The 26,414-nt window shown below is 45.7% G+C and overlaps 1 protein-coding gene across 3 annotated transcripts in view; it reads left to right on the top strand.

Annotated features, from left to right (window-relative positions):
* Positions 1-26,414, top strand: part of Arhgap28 (Rho GTPase activating protein 28) — a 179,794-nt gene that overhangs the window by 44,074 nt on the left and 109,306 nt on the right. Inside the window, exon 1 of one of the 3 annotated variants that reach the window (XM_075956151.1) lies at positions 12,870-12,916. The exons of 1 other annotated variant lie outside the window; for it this stretch is intronic. The gene's annotated coding sequence lies outside the window, so the exon portion shown is untranslated. Of the gene's footprint in view, positions 1-12,869; positions 12,917-18,281; positions 18,584-26,414 lie in introns of those variants that run through there. One more of the 3 variants, XM_075956150.1, reaches the window with a different exon arrangement.

The following is a 26,414-nucleotide window of genomic DNA, read 5'->3' as shown; positions in this document are numbered from 1 at the left end:
CATGTTTACTGGAACAAGGCGGATGGAAAGACAAACACCATTTGCTTTCTTGTGTGCAGAGCCTGGATTCAAATGAAGTAGGGCCTGCAGATGCAGCTCAGTTGGCCCAGCACAAAGCCCTGGGCTCTATCCCCATAACCACATGAGCTGAGTGTGTGGCACATGCCTGTAATCCCATCCTTGGTTGGTGGAGTTCAAGATCATGTTTGGTTGCCTAGTGAGTTCAGGGCTAGTCTGGAATACATGAGACCCTGTCTCAAAAGTAAAACAAAGTAAGTCAAATGCATTAAACAAAATGATGTGTGTGAGTATGTGTGTGTGCTCATGTGAACTCACATACACATGATGAGACTAGAAAAAGGATCCAGAGAGAGAGAGAGGATGAATATTTGCATGTTGAAGGTTGACTCTACAGCCTTGACCATGAAAAATATGCATTTTACCGTGAATGAATTCCAACCCCTGAGATATTTTTAAAAAGTGAACTTCTTAGAAAATTACAGATTTTAAATTCAGTTTGAATGGAGAAGTGTATGTCATGCCCCATGTAGTTCCTAGGTGTATGAACTGCCACACTGAACACAGTGGAGACATGCATACTTGGGTCTGTTTTCTATGTAGAAACCATGGTAATTACTAATTCCATTAACGAGGTATATACTACTTTAATATTTATATATCTGCCTTAATAAAATAGCAGTGTTGGAAAAGAGAAGCAGAATTCAACCCTTTTCCCAGGAGGGTGAGAGTGTGCACCTCTCTCTGTATACCATTGCTAAATGGACTTTTAGTGTCCCGGTCAGGGCACAGGATGTTGGTAGGTACCGGCTAGGAAGTTAGGTCCGAGAAGCAGTGTCTCCGACTATTGCTGCTTTGCTTTAGACACGAAGAGCGTTTGACTTGGGCAACATGTTTCTAATAAAACGAAAGCTCGCCAGCATGAACTTGGCAAAGGACGGTACCTTTCCATTTCCTAAAACCCAGAACGACGTGCCCTACTTTCCACAAGTGCACGTGCAACAGAAGAACGGAATTTCTAGTTTAATTTCCATACAAATTTAGTAGCTTCTTAGAGAAGCAATTTAGAGTGTCTCACGCTCACCTTGTCCAGACATCAATTCTCTTGTGTTTCCTCGGTATGTGTGCCGTGTATCTCCTTAAACTAACCCACACGAAATTGAAGTCATGATCTTTAATAAATTAATGTTTTAGCAGATGCTTATTAAGCCTGTTAATAATTGTCACACCCTCTGCTCAGTACCGAGAATACAGCGGTGTACAAGGTGAAGGGGACAGGTTGTGATGTTGATATCCTATAGAAACAGATGGTCAAATTAGCAAATGTTTAATTAGTATGTTATGCATTGTAATAGCATGTTGGATTAAAATGAGGCAGGGAATGAGGGAATCTGGAGCTAGATGAAGGACTGTCACAGTTTGAAACAGAATATTAGGGAGGAATTCACCCCAGAAAGGACATTTGTGTTGTGCCTGGAGAGAGGGAGCTGGTGTCCTGGGAGTGGGTACAACACGGCAGGATAGAAGATACGGGGGAGGTGGTGGGTCAGATGCTGCCGGGCTGTGCATGCCCCCCCATACTTTGTGCTGGAAAATGAATATATGCCTCATACGTGCTAGGAATATGCTCTACTATTGACCTGTGCCCAGTCCCATGCAATTAATACATGCTAGGAACATGCTCTACTACTGAGCTATTCCCAATTCCATGCAATTAATACATGCTAGGAACATGCTCTACTACTGAGCTATTCCCAATTCCATGCAATTCATACATGCTAGGAACATGCTCTACTACGAAGCTCTTCCCAGCCCCTTGCAGTTCCTGCATGCTAGGCAGTGCTTTACCACGGAGCTCTTTCCAGTGGTTTCCAGTTCCTTGGGTGCATGCCTCACATGCTGTGCTGACCACTTCTCTGGTGTCAGGAACTCTGTAAAGCGCCAAAGACACTACAGGCCTCTAAACTTGCCTGCCATGCTCTAGGTCTGTACTTCACAGTTCTCTGTCCGTGGCGGACACACGTGTGATAGTCATGCACTTCACAGTGTCTCTGTCCGTGACGGACACACGTGTGACAGTCATCCCACAAGACCGCATCTTCTGGTGATGTCACAGCTGTCTCAGGCTGTGTGAGTTTACTATGATGTTTGCACAGCGACAGAATCAGCTACCTCCACATCTCAGGAAGTGCTCCTGCCGTCAAGGAATGTGGGATTGAGACATGCCTTCACAATCTTACCTTGCAGCAGAGTTTAACGTCCTTGAAAGTGCAAAATGGCCAAGTGCCTACCCATATTGTGTGCTGCTTAAAAATAATAAGCAAGAACATATATTGAACATTATATGCTAAGGGTATTATAGAGACTCATTGTACATATTGGGCTATTTAATGTGCACAGCATTACCATGTGTATTATATATAATATGTATAATATTATATGTATAATGTATATATGTATAATATACATTACCATGTATGTTATATGCTAAGTGTATTATAGAGTCTCATTGTACATATTGGGTTATTTAATGTGCACAGCATTATTCATGCCTTGGGAAACCGAGACCCAGCAAAGTTAAGGAACCTGTCCGAGTTGCATAGTAATCATCAGCATAACTGGACTTCAGACCCCGGGAATTTCACCCTAGGGTCACCAGTCTAGCCTCTCGAAGGAGCTAGATCAGCTCTTATGAAGAGGACCCCTGCGAGGTGAGGTGCGAGATCAAGGCCCACCATGAGACAGGCCGTGGGGTCCAGCAGGCCTCAGGTCACGCTCCTGACTTCTCCCAAGTGTTTTCTATTACCTCTTCCGTTTTCACATCCTCAGAGACTGGGAGGATGATGTCTCATGGGTGCGTTGTCAAGACATAATAACTTGGCATAGAAACATCATGGCTCAGTGCTTGGCTCAGTGTGGATGTTTAGTCAATACTCAATTTCATTTCCCCTTTTGGTCACAAAACTATCTTTAGTGATGCTTTTCCTTGCAGGTCTGTTTAAAGGTAATTCTTTAGCTGGTGTGCTTTTTCTTGATGTATGAAATGGGCTTAAAGCCCAAGGTTTTGCATATAAATACAGCATCATTTTCTTTCCTCTCTCTTTCTTTCTTTCTCTCCCCCCCCCCCCCCCCGTGTGTGTGTGTGTGTGTGTGTGATTATTTTTAAAGTCAAATTTACTTCTTTTCTCTCTGGTGAGGAAAAGCTGGGTGTCTGTCTTAGACTCAAGCCTGCCTTAGTTTTTGCCACCTCCCTCACAATGCTGTCTCTATGGTGTTTGCAAACCTGCCTGCATCCTTGAAGTGCGCTTTTGTATTACTGGTAAGACTTCATCCGACAGGATGACCTGCTGATGAAACACTTGCAGAAGAACCATGGCCTTGCTTTGCGTCTCTAATTATTCCTAAATAGTCAAGAACACAAACATCACGATATGGATATAAAATATTCTCAGAAGGAGAAAACTAAGAGAATCTACACTCCTGCCACGTGAAAGCAGGGTTTGTAATCAGTCCTCGTTATTCCCAGGTGTGTGTAGGGTGTGTGATAGCCGTCCTGGACAAAGTCCTCAACCTTGCCACGTCTTCATTTCCACTCATAGCGTGATACAGTTAGTGCATGTACAATGCTTGGAACTTATTCTAGTTAGTGCAACACTTGGAACTTAGTCTAGCTAGTGCAACACTTGGAACTTAGTCTAGCTAGTGCAACACTTGGAATGTAGTCTAGCTAGTGCAACCCTTGGAACTTAGTCTAGCTAGTGCAACACTTGGAATGTAGTCTAGCTAGTGCAACACTTGGAACTTAGTCTAGCCAGTGCAACACTTGGAACTTAGTCTAGCTAGTGCAACACTTGGAATGTAGTCTAGCTAGTGCAACACTTGGAACTTAGTCTAGCTAGTGCAACACTTGGAATGTAGTCTAGCTAGTGCAACACTTGGAACTTAGTCTAGCCAGTGCAACACTTGGAACTTAGTCTAGTTAGTGCAACACTTGGAATGTAGTCTAGTTAGTGCAACACTTGGAACTTAGTCTAGCTAGTGCAACACTTGGAATGTAGTCTAGCTAGTGCAACCCTTGGAACTTAGTCTAGCCAGTGCAACACTTGGAATGTAGTCTAGTTAGTGCAACACTTGGAACTTAGTCTAGCTAGTGCAACGCTTGGAACTTAGTCTAGTTAGTGCAACACTTGGAACTTAGTCTAGCTAGTGCAACACTTGGAACTTAGTCTAGCTAGTGCAACACTTGGAATGTAGTCTAGTTAGTGCAACACTTGGAACTTAGTCTAGCTAGTGCAACACTTGGAATGTAGTCTAGTTAGTGCAACACTTGAAACTTAGTCTAGCCAGTGCAACACTTGGAATGTAGTCTAGTTAGTGCAACACTTGGAATGTAGTCTAGCTAGTGCAACGCTTGGAACTTAGTCTAGTTAGTGCAACACTTGGAACTTAGTCTAGCTAGTGCAACCCTTGGAACTTAGTCTAGTTAGTGCAACACTTGGAACTTAGTCTAGCCAGTACAACACTTGGAACTTAGTCTAGCCAGTGCAACACTTGGAACTTAGTCTAGCCAGTGCAACACTTGGAACTTAGTCTAGCCAGTACAACACTTGGAACTTAGTCTAGCCAGTGCAACACTTGGAATTTAGTCTAGCCAGTGCAACACTTGGAACTTAGTCTAGCTAGTGCGACGCTTGGAACTTAGTCTAGCCAGTGCAACACTTGTAACTTAGTCTAGCCAGTGCAACACTTGTAACTTAGTCTAGCCAGTGCAACACTTGGAACAGTAGTCAATGCCTGACGAGGGCTGGTGGTTTGACTATGAATTTTACCGTCTGTCTCATTTGTGAGATGTGCAGTTCCTAGCTGTTGCATTATTTTGGGAGATGGAGCCAAGCTCGAAAAGTAGCTCATGGGGGACATGGCTTTGAAGCGCATGTCTTGTCCTGGCCCTTTCTTCCTTTGTTTCCTGTCCTCCATGAGGTGAAGCGCCTCTTTGCTGTGCTCCCACTGATAGTGTCCTGACATAATGTGTGGGGCCAAGTGACGATGAGCTGAACCTTCTGAAAGGCTTAGTGCCATAAACCCTCCCTCCTCCTAAATGTTTGTGTCAGGTTTCTGTAGGGAGGAAAATCTAACCACTACATTATTATTATTATTATTAGTTATTATTCAAGAGGAAGAAGTACTCTTTTTTTCCTTTTCCTTTTTTATTTTATTTTTTTATTAAGGATGCTGTCTAATATGCTCAGCTGGCCTGGAACCATTTCTTTAGTAAAGGTTGATATCCACGTCCTTAATGTTAGAATCCAAGTGCGTTCCACCACACCCGACGTGCGTAGTGCTGGGTGTAGAACCCAGGGAGGCAAACACACTAGCCAGACGTTCTACCATCGGAGCTCCAGACCCAACCTGGGGCACCTTGACTGTTTACATGCCTCAGTATAGAAATGGAGACCACACTTGGGCTTCTTAGTATACGAAACATAAACCGTCCATGAAAACAAAAATGGTCTTGTTTATGAATGGCCACTAATTGTCAACTTTACCAAACATGGTAGTCTGTTGGGTAATTTAAGGAACTTGCTTATCTCGGAGACATGCTTGGCTCACTCCTTGTTCATGTATGGATGTGGACGTGATTTTATGATGAAGTCCATGCCTGTCCTTGTCATTGTTCGTTTTAGCAGAAAAATTACCAAGGACAGTTGCTCACTGTATAAGCTGTAGAAAGGAGGCAATAAAATAAAATGAGGCCTTCCTAGAAATAGGGGGTAAAAGCAGCTGTCGTCCTGAGACTTCGCGCTGATCCTTGGCGGGGAGCAACCAGGAGCCAGACTGGCTTTCACTGCTCTCTGAAAACTCACGCTCCTTGCCAGCCCGCACTCAGGGCACGATCCCTCCTCGCCATCGCTTCCGCTGGCTTCCTTCCCAGTAGCCATTCTGGGACTGCTCAAGCTGTCCAGGAAGCCAGAGCTTCACTTACAGCCGTCTTCACTACAGAAAAGCTCTCTGATGCCGGTGTCACAACCTACTTGAACCCTGTCTGTGGTGGGCGGGGTAAGGTGATTGCTGCGTGTTTGGATCCCTCACACCCGCGGTAAATCTGGGTATGGTATGTTCATAATGAGGTGCTGGCGAGGCAGACAGAACTTGATCCCCGGTGCTCGCTGGCTGTCCAGGCTAAGCAAATCAGTGCGCTCCAGGTTCAGAGAGATCATGCGGTGTTTGTTTCTATTCCTGTCCCTGGTTCCTTTCACACAACCCACTTCTAGGGATGCTGTTAAAAACTTCTTCCTTCTTTCTGAAAGCTGTGTTGTGGCCGATTGTGTATGGACGCTGCCTTTGCGGAATCCAGTCATCACACGGTGGACTCTTTGGTTGTCTTCATCTTTTGGCTCTTCTGAGTGGAGTTGTAATAAACACAGGGGTCATATCTTTTTGCATACTGATTTCACTTCATCTGGCTGTGTGCCCGGGAATGGGATTTTTTTTTGGAGGGGGGTCATATGTTAGTTCTATTTTTAATGTTTTGAACAGTCTCCACACTGTCTTGCATAGAGACTATGCTAATTTCCAGTGCCCCCCAACAGCTAGGATTCTGTTTCCTCTTCATCCTTGCTAACACTTGTCATCTTCTAGACAGTCATCTTGATGAGAGTGGAGAATGCGTGCATCTTGGCTGCTCACTGCTTCGTGTCTCTAACACAGGGCCCAGTGTGATCAGACACTCAAAAAAAATAGTTGAGTGAAGGAATAATTTCTTAGATCTCAGCTGGAACAAGATGAAATGTACTGCATGCTACATAGTTCCTGCTGTGAGGCAAGCCAACTCGCCATCCGCTTTCTCTTCACCTCTGTGCCCCATCTCCCTAGTCAGGTCACATGCAGCTTACTGAATAATTGCCACAGTTAATTGGTTATGCTGTTGCAAAAGCCGAGTGAGTAAGCAAATATCAAAATCAGATCATTACTAGATATTAACACTGAGTCAGGCTACCGGGTGCCTCCCCTCTTTCAGAAGAAAGACATATTTTAGATAATAAGACTCGCTTTATTGGGCATTTGCAATTGTCTGGGCCTTTGCTTTATTGGACAAGATAAGCATGTTACTTGGATATTGAGATCAGACCTTCCACAATGTGGAAATTGCCTCCGAAGATGAGTCCGTTTATTAAATTGCCACTCTCTGAATCCTTGCCCTTTGAGACTTCCCATTTGCATAAGGACGTCTAGTTCATGTATAGTTGAGAGGGTGGCTGCTCTCCATGTGTTATTTAATGCTATCAGGCCCTTTCTTTTACTGTGCATGTTACATAGAAAGTCAGATTTAGGCTTGTTGGTGATTCTCTGAACGGTGGTCATAGACACTCAGGGCAGAGATAATAAGCATGCTGTCACGTGTGTGTTGGTGATGATGAGTGTGAGGTGCCACGGAGCTTAAGGGTGACTCCTAGTCTGTGACCAGAATTCCAAACTGGCTTTATGTAATTTTTATTCTGCTGTTTGAGTACCCTGAAACTTTCATGATTAGTGCTCAGGATTGAGGGGAAGAAGAAGGGGGACATACTTAAAGGGAAAGGAGTCCGGTAGAGAGCTAGAGATTCAAATTTCATGTTGTACGATATACATATACCCACTGTGGATTTGGTTTTGGTAGAGTGATGCCTTCGTCATTTCGGTGACCTTTTGTGCAGTGAAAGGCAGAGTTGAGTGCAATCTGAAAAGGTGGTGGGTTAGGATAAGAGAGAGAAGGTGGTGGGTTAGGATAAGAGAGAGAAGGTGGTGGGTTAGGATAAGAGGGAAGTGGCAAGCTGTAAAAGCCATCAGCCTGGGAAAACATTTCTAGCCCAGATAATCTGAACATTTGGATAAATCCTCAAAATGCTCCTGAAGAAAACCCACTGGACAGAAGAGGGAAAAACCAGGGAGCTGTTTTCCTGCTAGGAACCTGCTGAGAAGAGAAGAAACAGAGTACAGCTTTCTCTCTCTCTCTCTCTCTCTCTCTCTCTCTCTCTCTCTCTCTCTGTGTGTGTGTGTGTGTGTGTGTGTGAGAGAGAGAGAGAGAGAGAGAGAGAGAGAGAGAGAGAGAGAGAGAAAGAATACTGAGCATACTCAGGAAGGAACTACTTAACTAAACAAACCCAGGAAAGAGCCACCCCCTATAGAGTATATACAGATCCCTTGACTAAAACCCCCATGTTTCCCGAGTTCCTGAGGACACTGCTTTGGTAGTAACCGCTGCAGGGAGTTAACCATCTACCACTCTTACATCTTGACTATACTGAGTTTGGTTGTATGCTTATCAGCGTACAAGCCCACTGGTGTTTAGTTATAAAAATAAATACATTGAAGAGAGGCTTCAAATACCATTAAGAATTCACAGGAAAATAATTCTTGCCAGGGACTAACTTAGCCCAGACATTGAGTATCCTGCCTTCATGACCTTAGGCCCATTGGATTCTGCAAGACAGAAATCCAATGGAGAATGACTTTATGTTGGCAGAGAGTGAGAGCTAAGTCCGATTCTGTTTGGAAGCTTGCCTTAGAGTTCAAATCGATAGTTACTTCTGCATCCAATCTCTTGTGTCTAATCAACTCAAGTCTGAAGACAGGTATTGGACTTGCCATAGTACACGCTGACCTACAACTCAAGAAAGGCTGAGTATTAAAAGTTGTTAGTAGACGTAAGGTAGCTCAGGGATAAAGGTGCTTGCTCCCAGGGCTGACATCCTGAATTCAGTCCTTGTAACCAACGCAGTGCAAGGAGACACTGACTCACATCTGGCTTCTGACCTCCACAGGTGCACGGTGGCAGGCTTGGCCACTCGCCCCAATAAAAAGACATAAATGAACGCATGCAAAAGACTTTTATTTATAAAACAGAAATTTAAGTGTTTGTTGGTTACCAGATGTTTTGTCTCATCTGCCCAGATGACCTGGACTACTGACTTTAAGCCTCATGACCAATACAAATGTAAGGTATTCTCAATAGGCAAGTTATAGTATCAAGAAAAAATAAAAAAGAAACAACAACAGCAAAAAAACCCAAAAGCTTCTAGCTCCGCATTGTTGCTGATGCTGGCCAGACTGTAGCCATCAGGGCCAGTGTTATCAGCTGGCACCAGGTCTGGTGACTAGTGCCTGCATGTTTATGAATGAGTGCTTCTATAGGTTTTCGTTCTCATAACCACTTCGTATGGTTATTGAGGTAAACCTGGTTTTATGCAATGAAGCAGTCCCTGTACCCAGTGTTTTCTGTGTGGGTTGGTACTAGATGTTGTTCAGTCACTGGGTAGTGTTGGCAGTGTGTGTAGTGTACCACCGTTGGTATATCATGTTACTCAGTCTGTACGTAGTCTATCTGTGTTGGTATTGTGTGTCACTCAGTTGTTGGCTAGTGTATCTGTGTTGGTATTGTGTGTTACTCTGTTGTTGGGTAGTGTATCAATGGTGGTATTTCATGTTGCGCAGTGGTTGAGTAGTGTATCAGTGTTGGTATTGTGTGTTACTGAGTCTCTGCATAGTCTATCAGTGTTGGTATTGTGTGTCACTCAGTAGTTGGCTAGTGTGTCAGTGTTGGTATTGTGTGTTACTCAGTTGTTGGGTAGTGTATCAATGCTGGTATTTCATGTTGCACAGTGGTTGAGGAGTGTATCGGTGTTGGTATTTGCATGCTAGTCAGGTGTTGGGCAGTGTATCGGTGTAGGTATTGCATGTCACTCACGTGTCTGGTAGTCTATCAGTAAGGCCATCTGGCTGGAGTTTTCCCTGTGGGAATGTCTTACATTATCAGGTTCTACATGCTTCAAAACATGAGTAGATTCCGTTTCTTCCTGTCAGTTCTGGTAATTCATCTACCAAGGAATGTATCTCTTTCATAGAAACTGGGCTTTCTTGGCAGAAACTGGGAACCGGTTAGTGTTTTGTCACGATCATCTATTTTCCAGGTACCATCTTTTCTTTCCTGACATTGATCATTTTTGTCTCTTCTCTGTTATTTTGTTTTTGTTTTTATTTGGTTTTGTTTTGATCAAGCCCATGACTGTTCCCAATATGATCTTAGAGCTAGTGTTTGTCTGTCCGGTACCAGCTTTTTTTATGCTAGGCTCTGCCCATGGGGCTGTCTGATAATGGGGGAGAGGGCGGAGTGTTCCTGGGGACCTGTCCTGCAGTCTGAGACTCTGAGTTAGATATCTGAGAGAACAACATGAACAGGGGAAGCTTTGCTTGGGCTCAAAGTTCCACACGTGTCAGGTCATGGTCACCTCACCTTCGTGCGCCTAGGCCTGTGACAAGAGCATCATGGAAGAAGTAGTCACGGAGCAAAGCTCTTACCATCATGGTGGTCCTGAGGCTGACAGAGGCGTCCAGAAAGAGGGCCAGAGAATATAAGACCCGAGGACATCCCTAGTGACGTACTTCCATTCCTAAAGTTTCCAGCATGCTTCCAGATAGCACCATCAAGACGTCAATCTACAACTCTGCAGCAGGCATTTCCTTTTCAGACCATAATACTCTTCCTGCTCTGGTCATCTTTTCCGCTTCGGTTATTCCTTTGTGTGTGGATCCTTTCTGGTCTTATCCTGGTGTTGCTTACTCTTCCATGGCTGTTTTATAGTCAAGATCCTTGGTCCTGTGACAGCTGCTGCATGCACGACCCAACCCGACACAAAAGTCCACTGTGTCCCACATCTTGATGATTAGCTGAGTCTACACTTTGACTTCCACTGTGTGGTGCCCGTGTTTTGTAATCACACTGTGTTTCTTGTATACAGCGTACGTGTGCAGCGGTAGTCTCCTATCTTGCTGTATTTCCTATTTCCCCTAGATGCTTTCTCCTTACCTCCCGCCCCCATTTTTCTGGCCTTCTTTTGGATTACTTGAGAAAATTTCTTATTCTGTTTTATCTTCTCTCTCATGATACATCACTCTGGTCAATACTCTTATACTTTACACCCCTAGATCCCAATTCTCAATATGACTTTGTATACAGTGTAAGCACCTGATGGCTTCGTGATCTCTCTTTCTCCATCCTGAACTCCTGGCTCCTGTTCTCCTTGCTCTTACCACATCCACCACGTACTGCAAAATTCATCATTACTAACTTTTGTTTTAATAGTCATACTTGAAAGAAATAAAAAGCAAAAAAAAAAAAGTAGGTTTCTTTCTGTGTCTGCACATACCCGCCACTCCCGTAGCTTTGATTCTCTGGTGTGATACCAAGTTTTCATTGAGAATTATTTTGTCACCACTGGAGAAACTAACACGCTTCGAAGTGCAACTTGGACAGTGTGTGTGTCCTCTGCACCTTCGCGTAAGTCTAAGACACTATTCATTCAGTCTTTATTTTTGAGGGCTGAGTCCACGAGACGCAGAGTTTGAGGCTGAGTGTTTTAGTTTTCCTTTCAGCCCTGTTGAGATGTCCTTCTGGCTTTTGCTGGTGCTTTGTCTGAGGGAGCTTTATGTCCCTCTTTGCTTTTGTCCATTTGTCCGTGGTCTCTCTGTCTTTCTACCCTTCGGCTGCTTGTTTGTTCCCTGTTTTCTCAGTGATGGTATCACAGCACACTGGCCTGTGGTTTTCTTCCTGTTGTCCTTTCTTGGGGTTTGTTGAATATCTTCAAGCTGTGACATCAACAGATTTGGGAGGGGGTGAAAATTTAACAGCCATATTTTAAAAAATGGTTTCCTGCCCTCGGGTCCTATCTAGAACTTCAGCAGCAGGTCTGTTAAGCTTGTCCCTCGTCCCAGGGGTCACTAGGAAGCTGTTCAGTTTTTCCAATTCCTCCCCAATTTTTTCTGTTCCAGTTTGGATATTTTTCAGATTGTTTTGTCTTCAAATTTATTTTGTGGCTAATTAATGGCTGATAAGCTCATCTTATATATTCTTCATGTCAGATATGCCTTTCATCTCCAGGGGGTCGCAAGCTTTCCTGTCTTCTATTTTCCCCTCATATGTTTCCTCTTAGACTTTTCAGTCATCTGAGCATGTTTACCCTCCCGCTTTCATTGGCTGGCCTGGGAGGTCTTACATCCTGCTGTGTCTGGATTTCTGTGTCTGTTCCCTTCTTTCCCTGCATGGGAGTTGTGTTGGATTGAATGCTGGGCTTGTTTTCTTCTTGTTATTGTTTAGTGCAAGATAAGTGAAGGTTTTGTTGTATTTCCATTAAAATGGTTAGGGCAGGACCCCAGAGTAGAGGTGACCAAGCCTCACGGAAGTAGACTTCTGGGGTCACGACCTCAAGGCCCAGACCCTCCAACAAAGACTTTCTATTCCAACTGGACAGGACTCGCATGTCAGCCAGCCAAGGGAGCTCAGGGGATTATTTAATTTATAGAAACTCGTTTGTTTTTTGTCAGACTCCATCAAGCTGACCCTGCACATTGCGACTTGATCTTCAGCCCCCAACCCCGATGAAATGCCGTATGGATTTCTTTGTCTGCCTAGCTCCTTCCTGTCTGGCACTTGGATCTTTTTCCTCACAGATTTTTTTTTCTGCCTGAGCCTTCCAGAATGCTGTTCTGTGTTCCCCGCACTGGAGGAGACCATGGTGTTCTCAAATCTGTCCTCCTGGGACTGCCGTTGGAGCTCCCTACCAGACAGAAAGCAAGCTGGAATGAACTTTCAGAAGGACTCACTCACCTCTTCCCTCCTCTTTTGGACCACAGCCGGTCCTTCCTTTGCCTAATATCTGTAAACAGTTTCTCAGAGTTAATCTGGTTCCCTAGTTGTTTATAGTTGAAAGGCCAATCTACTCCTGTTTATGAGGACACTGTGAGTGTCTCCTAGACATTCAGGCACCCGTAGAGTCTGTCAGGAGAAGAGTCCTGGAGATCAGTTTGTGCAGGATCGGCTTGCACTGAGCTTGGACCCGAGACTCTGGTGGCACATCGCAGACAGGTGGGGGCTATGACAGCTGGGAGGAAAGGGGTGACCTGGGACTCCCACTCTTTCTGAGACCTTTTCCCAAGTCTTCTCATGTCATCAGGTATGTGGGTCGGGGACAGCTCGTGCATTCAAACTCTTCCAGGTGTAAGAAGGACTCTCGGGCTGGAGGCTCTGGATCTCCTGGTTCGTGTATGGGCTTAGATATCCTCCTCCATTGAAACGTTTGTGGCACTTCCTCTGCATTTTCTTCTTCTGTATCCGAGCTGTCGCTTGGGGATTTCTAAAAGCACTCTCTGCAGGGCTTGGCATTTATAATTTACTTACCATCACCATGACCCGGCTAAGGCGGATGCTAGCGTGTCTGTGCCTGCTTTTCAGACAGTTCAGAGAGATGGAGAAATTTACCCAAGATCATACAATTGAAAGTGATACAGCTAGGATTTGAACCTATGCCCTTCTCACTTGGTGCTTGGCGTTCTGTTTTTGAGACAAAGTCTCCTGTATCCCAAGCTGGCCTCTGGTTCACGGTATAGCTGAGGATGATCCTGAACTTCTGGTACCCATGCATCTGTCTCCCAAGTGCAGTTGTTACAGACATGTACCAGTAGGACCCGATTTTATATGGTACTGAGGATGGAACCCAGGACTTCATAACCGCTAGGCAAGAGCTCTACCGCCTGAGCTACATCCCGTTTGCGTGGCATGTTTGGTATCAGGCTGCCTGTCCCTCCCTTATCACAGGCGACCTTTGTGCTGCTGGTGACTTCTGTTTGTCTCCTTGGCATTTGAATCAGTTGAGACTGTGAAGGTTGTAGTTACAAATCTGTGTCCTCCTAGCCCAGAGGAGCCTCCCGAAGGCAAGCAAGGGTGGAGAAAGAACAGGAAATGCCATCTCTTTTGTTCGTCGCCTTAAAAAAAAGAAACAGCCCTAAGTGCTTGGAATTAATGTAATTAATTAATGTAAATAATATAATGTAATTAAATATCAAAACTGCATCTGTCAGTGTGACTTCGTTTTACCTGCTTTTGTCCCTACAGAGTTTAGTTTCTGGAGTCAGCCGGTACTGGAAAGTGACTGCCTAGACGGCGAAAGATGTGAACAAGGCACAGCATCTCTTTTTTCTATTGTGTTGTGAAGCATACACACCCAGTACCTGCAAACTGGAGGGCACTGTGTTCTATGGTATTTGTTCTTTTGTGTCAGACATATAAATTCTCTTCTCTGACAAGACAGAGTTTATATGTCCCATCCTGTCAAAAACACTTATTTAATAATAGCAACGCTGGATGTTCAGCAATTATTGATAAATCGTGTTAAAATAAGACACATGCAATTCCACAAGCAGCATAAGCAGAGCCCCTGGCCAGTTCCTTGAACTTATATTTTTGTTTGCTGGTCAATCAAATACAGTACGGGTCTTGATTATGTTTGTCAGAACAGGGTAAAGCACTTTCTACAGCAACCCTGGGTGGCCGCCTGTCAGCATCCCCAGGGGGGATGCCAGAGCCTCCGGGTGTTTGTCGGAGCTCCATCAGCTTTCCCTTTCCCAATGCCAGGCTGAAGTGGTACCTGTTCTGGAAGGCAGAGTTGGTACCGCGTCTGGAAACCTTCTGCAGCTGAATTCACAAGCTCTGCAGACTGGCATTTGTTGGGCTGGAGGCTAAATATAAGGTGGGGGAGTCACTCGAAGCTGTTAAGAATCCATTTCAGAGCTCCTGAGAAATCTGTAATTAGTCAATAAAAAAAACCCACCTCCAACATTTGCAGCTCTGAGCAAGAGGAGAAGCGGGCGGAGGGAGATGGGTGGAATTCTACCATCTCTGAAACTCTGAGGTCAGAGAAACATGGGAACAGGCCCTTGTAGGCAGCAGTCACTTGCTTGTCTCTATGCTGAGTTTATCTCACCACCCTGTGTTCTTGGGAGATGTATTGGCCTAAATCTGTAGCACATGTATGAGATACAAGAGATTCTTTTTATTTGGGAACAAGATTGATGACATTCGGAGTTAGCATTTATAAATATTTATTTTCTTTTATTACTGCTTACGAGGACATCTGGAGAGGGACACGTCTCCTCTCGTGTTAGGAAGTGAGAGACTGGAAGGTACGGGGAAAGAAGCGAGACAGGGAGCCTTCTCTTTCCTAAGCAGAACAAGAAATCTCTGAAAAGTAGGAGAGCATTGTGTTCAGACGATCTTCTCATGTGGACAGATCTGATCTCTTGCTAACGACATTAAATGGGCAAATACCTAATAAAATCACATTCTTCCTGACATGGGTACTCATGAACAACCGTCAAGCAGTGTCTGCCCTCTCCGGCAGCTTGAGCTAGATTCAGGCGGTAAAGAGAAATCCTAAACTGGTATTGTTTCACCTTCTCTCTTCTCTCCCAGCACGCTTGTTTCAAATAATAGTAAGCGGATCATGAAAGCCACAAGGGAACCTGAGTCTTTATTCTTCGTGTCAGGTCATGCTCTTTAAAAAGATAATGATCAGCGGGCCCCACTGTCACCATCTCTGGGGTATAAAGGGCAGCAGAGAACAGCCTTTGGGCTTAACAGAAGCAAGTCGAGAAATGTGCCCCACCCCAAGGTGACGTTTCCTTCAGTGTGTTTAACTCATTTTGCCTGTTGCACCTAAGGGGTTCCTCTGTGCGTTCATCCCTCGACGCCACAGTCCTGAAAACGGATGGAGCTGGAAAGTCAGGATACGCAAGATGACTCCAACCCAGAGAGACAAAACCCGGGTTTTCACTCAGGCGCAGACGTCTGTGCTGTGTGCACGTGAACACATGATGTGTGTGCGTGTGTGTATAGCCGTGAAAAACAGTTAGGAAGACTGCTGAGACAGGGCAGTAGTGTGTGCTGGGAAAAGGAGGAAAGAGTGGAACACCAAAGAAAGGAGACTGGGGGTGAATTATAAGGGAGGACCAGAGGTAGAGGAGGTGGGGGAGATGTGGCAGAGGGAGGATCACGAAGGTGCTCTTCGTTCAAAATCACAGTGATGTCTAAGTCTCATACTAGTTTAGATAATGAAAATAGAAATGAATATGCAGTTCTGATTCCTCGGTGATTTTTTTCAAGAGCTTTTCATCTCATTTCCTCAGGGTTGTTCCTCCACGGAAGAGGCCGTGAACATTCTCTACTCCAGTGTGTGCATGCCACATATCCCTTACCCGGACCCTTGAGATCTACTCTTAAGATTTTGGAGCTATGATTTTTGTTTTTTTTAAGGCTTCGGAGCATTTGTACATCCCTGATCTGAAAATCTGAAACTGGAAATCCAGACTCGAAGGGCACTCAAAATGTTTCAAGTTTTGGAGCCTTTCCAGTATGGAGTTTTCAGATAGATGCTAGGTTGGCCAGGCAGTGGTGGTACGCACCTTTAATCTCAGTACTCTGGAGTCAGAGGCAGGCAGATCTCTGTGAGTTCGAGGACATCTTGGTCACAGAGTGAATTCCAGGACAGGCTCTAAAGCTACAGAGAAACCCTGTCTTAAATCGCCCCCCCCCGCCCCCCCCCCACACACAAAAAACCCAGATAGATACTAGGCTGCATCACACCAGGCCAACTGTCTGTAGAACACTGTATCTGGCTTTGTCAGGAATTACACATTCATCCTTTGAATCACCAAACAGGTATGTTTACTATTTGCTGACATGTATTGTATGTTAACGTGCGCCAAGAGCAGTTATTGTCACTGGAAATAATACACCAGACAGCAAGTGAGTTTGCTACCTTTCCTTAAACCTTCACGCTCATGGTGAAGTCCCATAGTATGCAAACAAAAATACAGTCTTTCATTAGAGTAATTTTTGTCTTGCATTGGGGATTGAACTCAAGTCCTAGAGCTCCTGGAGCAAGCTAGACAAGCGCTCTCCCAGCGAGCGACAGCTCCAGCCTGTGAGAGGAAATAGGGTAGCTTTTACAAATCCGACTACTGCCGACTGATAAGTGTGTAACAATAGGCAGGAAGTTAAATATTGTGCTGTAATCACAGCATGATCATGTGGCGTGTATGTGTGGGTGGGGGTGTTGTATATGTGTGGCACATGTGGTGTGTGTGTGTGTGTGTGCAGGGAGGCTGGAGCACACATGCATGCTAGGGTTTCCTCTGTGGTGTGTGTGTGTGTGTGTGTGTGTGTGTGTGTGTGTGTGTGTGTGTGCAGGGAGGCTGGAGCACACATGCATGCTAGGGTTTCCTCTGTGTGGTGTGTGTGTGTGTGTGTGTGTGTGCGTGTGTGTGTGTGCAGGGAGGCTGGAGCACACATGCATGCTAGGGTTTCCTCTGTGTGGTGTGTGTGTGTGTGTGTGTGTGCGTGTGCGTGCGTGCAGGGAGGCTGGAGCACACATGCATGCTAGGGTTTCCTCTGTGTGGTGTGTGTGTGTGTGCGTGTGTGTGTGTGTGTGTGCAGGGAGGCTGGAGCACACATGCATGCTAGGGTTTCCTCTGTGTGGTGTGTGTGTGTGTGTGTGTGTGTGTGTGTGTGTGTGTGTGTGTGTGCGTGTGTGTGTGTGTGCGTGCAGGGAGGCTGGAGCACACATGCATGCTAGGGTTTCCTCTGTGTGGTGTGTGTGTGTGTGTGTGTGCGTGTGTGTGTGTGTGTGTGTGTGTGCAGGGAGGCTGGAGCACACATGTATGCTAGGGTTTCCTCTGTGTGGTGTGTGTGTGTGTGTGTGTGTGTGTGTGTGTGTGTGCGTGTGTGTGTGTGCAGGGAGGCTGGAGCACACATGTATGCTAGGGTTTCCTCTGTGTGGTGTGTGTGTGTGTGTGTGAGTGTGTGTGCGTGTGCGTGTGTGCAGGGAGGCTGGAACACACATGCATGCTAGGGTTTGTGTGTGTGTTACTGGGGACGGTACACAGCCTTGTGCACCCTAGTTTTCCGCGGCTCTGACCTACATAGAACCCTAAATGTGGGGTTGGTCTTTCATGTTCATCTTTTGCGGCTCTCACAAGTGGGTCTACAACGTACATGTTATCGGTTCCATTCATCCACATGAAAAGGTTGAGGTCTATAAGGGACCGAATTTGGTCAAGATGGTAGAACGTATCTGTGGTAAACCCCTCTGCAGTCACACTTTTACCTTCTGACCCTAAGTCATGGTTTGTGTCTGCGCTATGGCTCGACACATATTGGATTAATCAGCCACAAATTCTTTCCTTCCTGCATTTCACATTAAAAGTCTGAAGAATAGAAACCCTCTATATCACAAGGGATCCACTTTTTGCCTCTGACTCTTACGGTACTCTTAATGGAGCCTGTATCTACTTAGGGGAAACGTGTTTCTAGGTCTCAGTCACTGCCCAGCTTCTCCAAATCAGCCTCCTGACGCTAATTGCACTTCCAAAGTAAGTCTTCCTTGGGGAAATGGATAGAAGTTTGAGCTGAGACACAAACAGGAAGGCGGCCAGGCGACGCTTGTCCGGCAGGCAGCAGCTCTTTACACAGCTGAAGGGCAGAGGGAATCTGCTCTCCACAGAGCCCTGGACTCCACTGCCCTTTCTTCCTTGGCCGCGGGGCCCAACCCTGCTTGTCCTGTGGGAGGACAGGGCAGCGCTCAGTGGTGTGAGGTTGAGAAGGCTGGCTGGAGATGGCTTCCCTGCCTCCAGGCCATGAGGGCACCCCGTGACAGAGCTGTTCTGTGTCTCTCGTCTGAGACTTCTGTCCTGCTGGTCGGTAAGTCTCCAGATGCTCCCGTCAGCAGCATCGCAGGCTCTGGGCTCCTTTCTGAGGCCACGTCTCCCTTTTATTTTAAAAGAAGGGAGCAAAATTGGCTGCAAGAGCTGTTTATAAAATCCAGTTTCCAGTGGCTGCTTTGGTGGCGCTGATAATAGTCATCTTGGTCGTTTATAGGTACATCGTGTGACAATAGTAAATTGTGATTGTTTTAGCCCTTTACGGGAGTTGGTTTTTCTCTGATAGTTATCGATGTGAGCTTCTAACACATGATATAGAAAGAAACAAAGTAAATCTTATTACTGATGTAAAAGACTGGTTTTAAAAAGTCTTAAGAATGCATGGCTTAAAGGCTCTTGGTTCTAGTTCCTAGTGGCTTGAAACAGTCTCATCCAGTCTTTCCAGGTAGTTATCTAATTTTAGTAATATTTACTCCTGTAGACTCTCACTCTGCCAGCTTTTCCACCCTTGAGTGGAATTATTTTCATCTCTAGTCAGGGTAACAAAGCCTTGCCAGCTTGATTTTTCTTCTGAGACAAAGGACACCACTAGCCAGGAGTGGCCTTGGCTGTGGTCCCCTAGAAGATGGGTGAGTAGGACCTTCATTTCTGTGCCGCTCCATAGGACAGACTTCTGCTCCGGGGTTTGGGGTTTGGCTGATTCCCATCTGTCCTTGGCATCTGCCCTTTGACCTCTGTGTGTAGGTTTTCCCTTTGCTCTCGGTTTGGACCTCTTCGGGTTCATTAGCACCCTTGATTAGTGTGTGCTGAAAGCCAGACCTAGTGAGCTCAATTGCAGGAGCCTTACAAATGCAGGCTCCTCTCAGCAGCGCTTCCACGGTGTTGATTAACCTCTCCTCCTGCACAGTTTCCCCACCGGGGTCATCTGTGCACCCTCCCTCTCTCCTGTCTGTATCGTGTGCAGGAGGGCACAGGATAAGAGGAAGCAGAACAGCTGCACATTTCAATTTTATTTCCTTTAAATTATATCTGAATCCTCTGATTGTGGATTTTATTTTTTAACTTAAATATACTATCTTTATATTTTTAAATCTGCACCCACAGTTATTTTGTTTGAAGATTTTTCTAACTAGAGTATTTTGTAATCTAAAAGTAAAAGACCACTTGGACCCCCACGGCACCTTCTTTCTGGAGTCTCCTAGAGTGCAACAGGAAGCCCACCTTGATGAAATGTTGTTTGCTTGTGGACAGTGTGGAGGGTAGGATGCATTGCATTGGTGGGCGGTAAATCTTGGATTTCGGTCATAGACAAAAGCAGCTGCCAACTACAGGCCCAGAATACCGTAAGCAATTCCATCGTGGTACTTAGGATGGGACGTTAGCCTGACTCTCTCTCGTCTTTTAAAATAATGACTAAACCGGTGCTCTGATGTCCGTCCCCAAACACGGATCCGTCCTTAAGTCTTTAAGCAGTAGTTTGTTTCAACTTGTGCATTCCGTGGTTTCTGATAGCTGGAGTTCTGTATACCACCACTACCTCTAGACAAGATGAGCTGAAAGGAATTGAAAGCTCTCAACTGGAAGAAGAGGGACTAAATCAGGATCCGCTGGAAGGCTGTAGCTGAGCTGCTGCAGGGCTGCAGTTTATGCTGCTTAAACCTAGAGGTGGCTTGGCTGCCTCAAACAAACCCCTGCCTGGGAACCTTCTGAAGTAAGGGGTGAAAACAGTTCAGCCTAGAAGTACAGTGTTGTGGGCGCAGAGCCGGAGCCCCCAGCTAGGACTGGGAGCTCTGTGGTTTGTTGATGCTGGGTGAGAAGACTAGCCAGAGATGCAGAACTGTAGCAGAACAATGTCCCACGCTTATCTAAACAGAAGGGAGGAGAAGTGAGAGGTGTTTCTCAGGGACACAAAAGCCGGGAGAGTACTTAGGAGAAAGAAAAGAAAACCCACACTCTGGAGAGGAATGTTTGGCCACTCACCAGCTGATTAGGTAAACACTCATTGTTAATGACTTCAGTGACAAATAAATGAACGGCTTGTGAAACTTCATTTGCCTAAAAGCGAGCAAACCTGGGCCTGTGGGCTGGGAGGATGAGCCTGAGGCCCCTTCCCTTACCAGAGGTGCTTAGTGAATACAGGCCCTTATGTATGCTCACGGCAAAATTGGAACTCAATGGATAAGCACAGTTCCTGCTTGGCTCCGTCCAGATCGCACCAGCGTTGACTTTCCAAGAACCTAACCTTCCAATGAATGAATGAATGCATGAATGAATGAATGAATGGTGATGTTCGCGCACCAGGAAGGCTGTTGAGTGTGTTCCAGTGCCTTTGTTCATCACAGTGCTGTGTGACTCTCTGAGTCCCAGGTAAGTGGACACTGCAGATGTCTTGACTTTGGTTTTCTTGCTGCTCCTCTGTGGCGGGAACTCCTGCCAAGCCACGTTCTTATCACCTGGTGAAGGAAAACTGGGGCTGCAGCAAAATGGCTTTTGCTTTTCCCGTACACCAGGTTCCCAGAGCCTGCTGCAATGTGGAAAGAACTCACAGTGACCTGAGATTAGTCCAGGAAGCAGTGTGGGGAGAACCCACAGATGCGGTGGAAATGGGTGTTCATCTATAAGTGTACCTTTGCGTTTGTTTATTTCCCATTTATTTATTTCAGTGTTCTTTTTATGCATTTTTCTCTCTTCTTCTCTTTCTTTCTCCCTTCCTCCTTTCTTTCCCGTTTCCTTCTTTCCTTCCCTTTTTCAGTAGGGTCTTGCCATGTAGCCCAAGCTGGCCTTAAACTGGCCATCCTCCTGCTTCATCCTACAAATGCCAGGGTCACAGGTACACACCACTGTGCCTAGCCTAGACCTTCTTTTTTAGTAGTAAACGCGTGCCACCTGGTCTTCCATTTCAAAGTTTGCTAACCATGAATAATCAATAGGGGTGAGTCTGCTTGTATGCGGTATGAAAGCATCACGGGCTTTGTCGTGTAACTCCTCTCTGCAAGCCTCTTTAAAGAAAGAAACCCCTTTTAAGTTAGTCTGTGGCTGTCTCATGCCAATAGGAACTTCTTATTTATTCAAAACTTCATCCAAGTCCGTAGAACAGAAGCAAGCAGAATCAGCATTAGGCAAACCCATGGTAGACTGTCTCGAAAAATTCAAAAAAAAAAAAGAAAAGAAAAGAAATAGTGTAACTTTCCAAGTATTAAGGGTGTCCAAAATGTTAGATTTTTTTAAATATGTGGGGATTTATGGTAGTGGTAGGGGTAGGTTTTAGATGCTATCATGAGAAGGGAACTTTGAGACAGAAAATGTGGTACAAGGTTTTTGTGGCCAATTTCATTTTGCTTTGTTTATTTCAATTTTTCAGATTTTGCTAGTAGTCTAGGCTTGCTTGGGGCTTAAGATACCCAGAATGCGTGGATCAGGCCTGCACCACCATGCCCTGCAGTGTGATAGGGGATTTACAGACTTGGCTCTGGGAGGTGCTGACTTGGGGGTGAACAGGGGAGGCTAGAAAGAGGGGAAGAATCTGAGTCGTCTCTGTACTCCTCCCAAGGCTCCCCCAGAGCCAGCGCCCTCTGCATGTTCTTTGCTTTAACTCTCAGCTTCTTTCCAGATTACTATTTGAAAATAAATAAATAAACCCACTAAAGCAAACAAGTCCCGAGCAAACACCGCTGTCAACACACTGTGGGCTCTCCCCGTCAGCCGAGTGCTTCTGATCCCCAAGAATCAATTCCTGTGGGGACCAGTTCCTAATGCCCCCCTCTAGGTGCGAGGTGTTTGTACACGCATAGTTTCATTAATCTTCATACATGTCCCTGGAGCAGGCTTACAGGTGAGGAACCTCAGAGGGTAAGGGTCTAGCCCAAGTTTGTTTAATATCTAGCACCAGATCAAGGAGAACGAGAATTTGATTCTGGGGTCTGGTGCCCTTCCCCACACCAAACTGAATGAATGGATGATCCAGTGTGTTCTCCGTGTTCTGCCGTGTGGAAGTGGGAAGACTCCGAGGTTGTGGTGATAATAGCTACAAGACTTTCAATTCTCCACCGAGGCCGCTTTCCTGCATTAATGAGACTCTCAAGGGCTCCATTTTCACCCCTTAGTTGTCAGTGCTGGGGAGCCCTGCCTGCAGGAGGTGCTGCTGCTGAGCCATGCCCAAACCCCAGTCTGTTCTGTTCATTATTTCCTTTTGTATTCTGACTGTGGGGCCCATAGTGACCCCCAACTTAACTGAAAGACGTTCAGTTGTTTTTCCACACTGCTCTCCCGAAGGACAAGATGGTGTCGTGCTTGCAAGGGGAGGCGTACATGTGTAGGAACAGGGCTGTGAGAGAGACCAGCAGAGAAATTACAGTTCGAAGCAGCGATGTGCTGCAGAGAACTCTCTGTTCTTAGCTCCTGAGCGGGCTCTTTGCCCATTTTCACTGAGCTGCTTACAGTTCTCCTGTTTACTGAAGAGTTACCCCTCTGACTGCTGCTTGACCTCGTTGGGTTTATCTGCTGATCCCTACCTCAGAGTCCAGCCCACATTCCACCCGCTCTTCCCTGGCCAAGGCATCCTTTGTTAATGTCCTGAAGACTGTGGTGCAGGGTGTAGGCTCTCCTACTCAGCAAGGTCTCTTCCTCAGGGGCAATCTTCCACAGCCAAGGCTAGCCTGCTCACCTGCACAGCGTAGAAACGGCTGACCTTCATCTGCTGTCTCCCTGTGTCTTCCATGAGGTCTTTGTCCTTACCACCTCCACAGATTTTTCTTCAAGACACTTGGTGCTTCCCCGGAGCATCCAAATTTCTCTGGCCTTTTCAGCTTCTTCCCAGGTCGCCCTGGCTTCCTCAGTCTCGCCCTGATAGGTGCGTTAGTCCTATTGATAGTCTCCCTTCCGTGTGTTTCCCAACGTGGAATTTTAGTTCTGCGAGATTCAAGACAGTTACGCGCTCTGAATGACTATTAGTTAGTAGTTGACTAACTACGAATGCTACGTATCATCCCTCTGCTTTGTGGACGTGGCACGTGTTGCTTTGGCAACACAGAAGGCAGTTTGGCACGCTGACTAATGGAGCTCAGTGTGATGAGTTCAAAACTTAGAGAACTCACAATCTGATGGTCAGTCCGGAGAATGCCATAGGAGGAGCTGCAAGTAGAAAGGCTTCGAGAGGATGAAGACAAGCAAAACCCAGTAAGAAAGACAGTTTTGAGGTAGTGACTCTCTTTTGCATGGCTATAGGGCCATGCACGAGCAGGTCTCCGTCTGTAGACATCCTCCAAACCTTCATCAACGTCATTTCAAGTATGTACAGTGGACTTGAATAGCACACATGCCTTAGCATTTGAGTTCTGTTTCTGCTGTCAGCATCAGAAGAGCGGGAATGCTTGGGGCTTTGTCAGTTGGCTAAATACGCGTATGATTTAGAGAGAGGAGTAGCCAGCCCCCTTCTTCCATCCTGTTTTTATTTAGATGCTTCAGCTGTTCTTCGGCATTTCTTTTCTCTAGAGTGGACACGATATCTTTGTTGTTGTTTTGAAGGAAGTTCCTGCAGCAGTAAAATTCCCCTGGATCGATAGCCAGCCCATTAATGAGCTCCAGGTTTCTTGTCAAGTGTCCTGGATGTTCCACTTCCTGTGTCTTTAAAACCTGCAAGCCCCACGATGGTAAGGTGGTGCCCGCTGCCAGTAGGAAGAAAGTGCTTGTATTGTTCATTCATGAGCGGATCTTTGGCAATCATCAAGGCATGAAAAGTAGAGTGACTGCTGTAGTCAGGGGGAAAATGTCCCAAGTGTGGCAGAACCCTGCTTCTGGATTGCAGTTTCCCCTATCTGATAACGTGTGTTTAGGCTGGTGGCAAACATCCTTTGTTTTTCTTTCTATACAATAAACTACGGTAGTACCTACAGGATTTCTCAGGGGACTGTTGGTGATATTCAGCAGGTGCTAATCCTTTATAATACACTAGAGTGGTTATATACAACTACTGAACATAAATGCACCCTGGCTATAGTCAGCTTCTCCCTTTTAGTCTGTTAAGTACATAGGGAGTGCTGGAAATGTCTTTTATGACTTTAGTGAATCTAGTACAAATCCTAACTAGATGGTACTATGTATAATAGCTGTGTGTGTGTGTGTGTGTGTGCGCGCGCGTGTGCGTGCATGTGGACATGTGGAGACCAGAGGTCAACCTAGGGTGTCAAACCTTAGTTGCTGTACACCTTGGTTCTGGAGATAGTCCCAGGTAGACCAATTAGCCAGAGATGCATTTGTCTCCACTCCCCCAAGGCTGGGATTGCGAGGGTGTATACCACATTGCCTGTTTTTTTTTGTTGTTGTTGTTGTTGTTTTTTTTTTTTGTGAATCAAGGAGTTTTATTGAAGTTACTTGAATGTGGGTGAGGGCCTCCAGGACAGAAATGGCTCAAAGACAGCTGTATCACCAACTTCCACCCCGGCATGGGCGACAGCTCACAAAAGTTGGGAACCTGGAGCACACCGTGCAACCTGCAAGCAGCTCAGCAGGTCAGAGAGTGCCTTTGGCAGGTGACTCAGTTGGCCTGAGCTTCTTCCGGGAAGCTCGGCTGCTCTTTGCCTCCTTCAGCCAGCTTGGCTGATCTCTCTTTCTTCCAGGTGGCTTGGCAGGAAGCAGGCCAGGGCAGAGTCCCTCAGCAAATCTGAAGATATAGGGTCCTTGGGGTCCAATGTTCTTGTTGTGGGGTCAGCCATGGCGGTGGAGCCAGAAGATACAATAGGCACCACGGGGGAATTCAAGGTTGGGAAGAGCTGTTTAGAGCTGAAAATCTGCAGCTGGACCCTGAGGATGCTTCTGCAAATGTCCTATGAAGAGAGTCTCTACTTCTAAGGGTGGCAAAATCTCAGTTTGGGCAACATGGTTTCTGGGAATGAGACTCAGGTCCTCTTGTTTGCCGAGCAAACATTTTACCAATTGAGCTGTCTCACCCCCCTCTTGTAACTAAGGAATATTGAAGTATCACAGTAGATTGCTCTAATGGATTTGGGAGACTTCGCTAATGGATTTACAAGGCCTTGTTATTATGTCTGCTGGTTTTTCACCAGATAAATAGACTTTGTATCTTGTTTGTGTTCCAGAATTAAACTTTTTGGTATTTGACTCCCAAGTAGAGGTATGCTGCAATTTCCTCAGTAGCCTCTTGATGATGTCTGTTCTCACTCTGGAATGTAGGCCATTCCCATTGCTTGCCAGTTGTAAGGACAGCAGAAACATCTTTCTGCCCTTCTACGGTGCTTTAAATCTCTTGCTCAGAACCATGAAATCTGTGAGGTAATAGTTAAAATTGGTCAAGTCTTCTACAGACTTTGACTATTTTTTATTGCTTTAAAATTACTCTGACCTATGTGTATCGTTCTAACATCATTCTGCAGATCTCTAGCTATCCTTGTTAAAAAATGTAAATACAAAATAACTCAAAATGTCATTAGCACTGAAGCGTGGGGTCCTTAGCTTATGTAAAGGGATTTTTGGTTGGTGGTAGATTGCTTGCTTGGCATACACAAGGCCCTGGATTCAGTCCCCGACATTGTAAATACACATATATTTAGACAGATGGTTGGATAGATGGATAGACAGACAGACAGACAATTGCAGTATGACACTGAAGAGGGGGGAGAATAGAATGGAACATGTTTTCTGTGCCCCACAGCAGGTTGCTATACTGAATGTGCCCCTCTTACCTCTCAGCCAGGGGTCCATGTACTTCTAGGCAGGGCCGCAGCTTGATGAAGCTGTGAGACCATCTTAGCACTAAGTCAGAGATCAGGTAAGAGCATGGACAAAGTCCAGACTGTTGACCAAAATGAGTGAGTCCTATTCGAAAGCCAGATCACCAAGACTGCTGCCCCTGGATA

Source organism: Microtus pennsylvanicus, chromosome 22 (genome assembly GCF_037038515.1).
Source record: "Microtus pennsylvanicus isolate mMicPen1 chromosome 22, mMicPen1.hap1, whole genome shotgun sequence".
Taxonomy (NCBI): domain Eukaryota; kingdom Metazoa; phylum Chordata; class Mammalia; order Rodentia; family Cricetidae; genus Microtus; species Microtus pennsylvanicus.
This window is presented reverse-complemented; position numbering and strand designations above follow the sequence as displayed.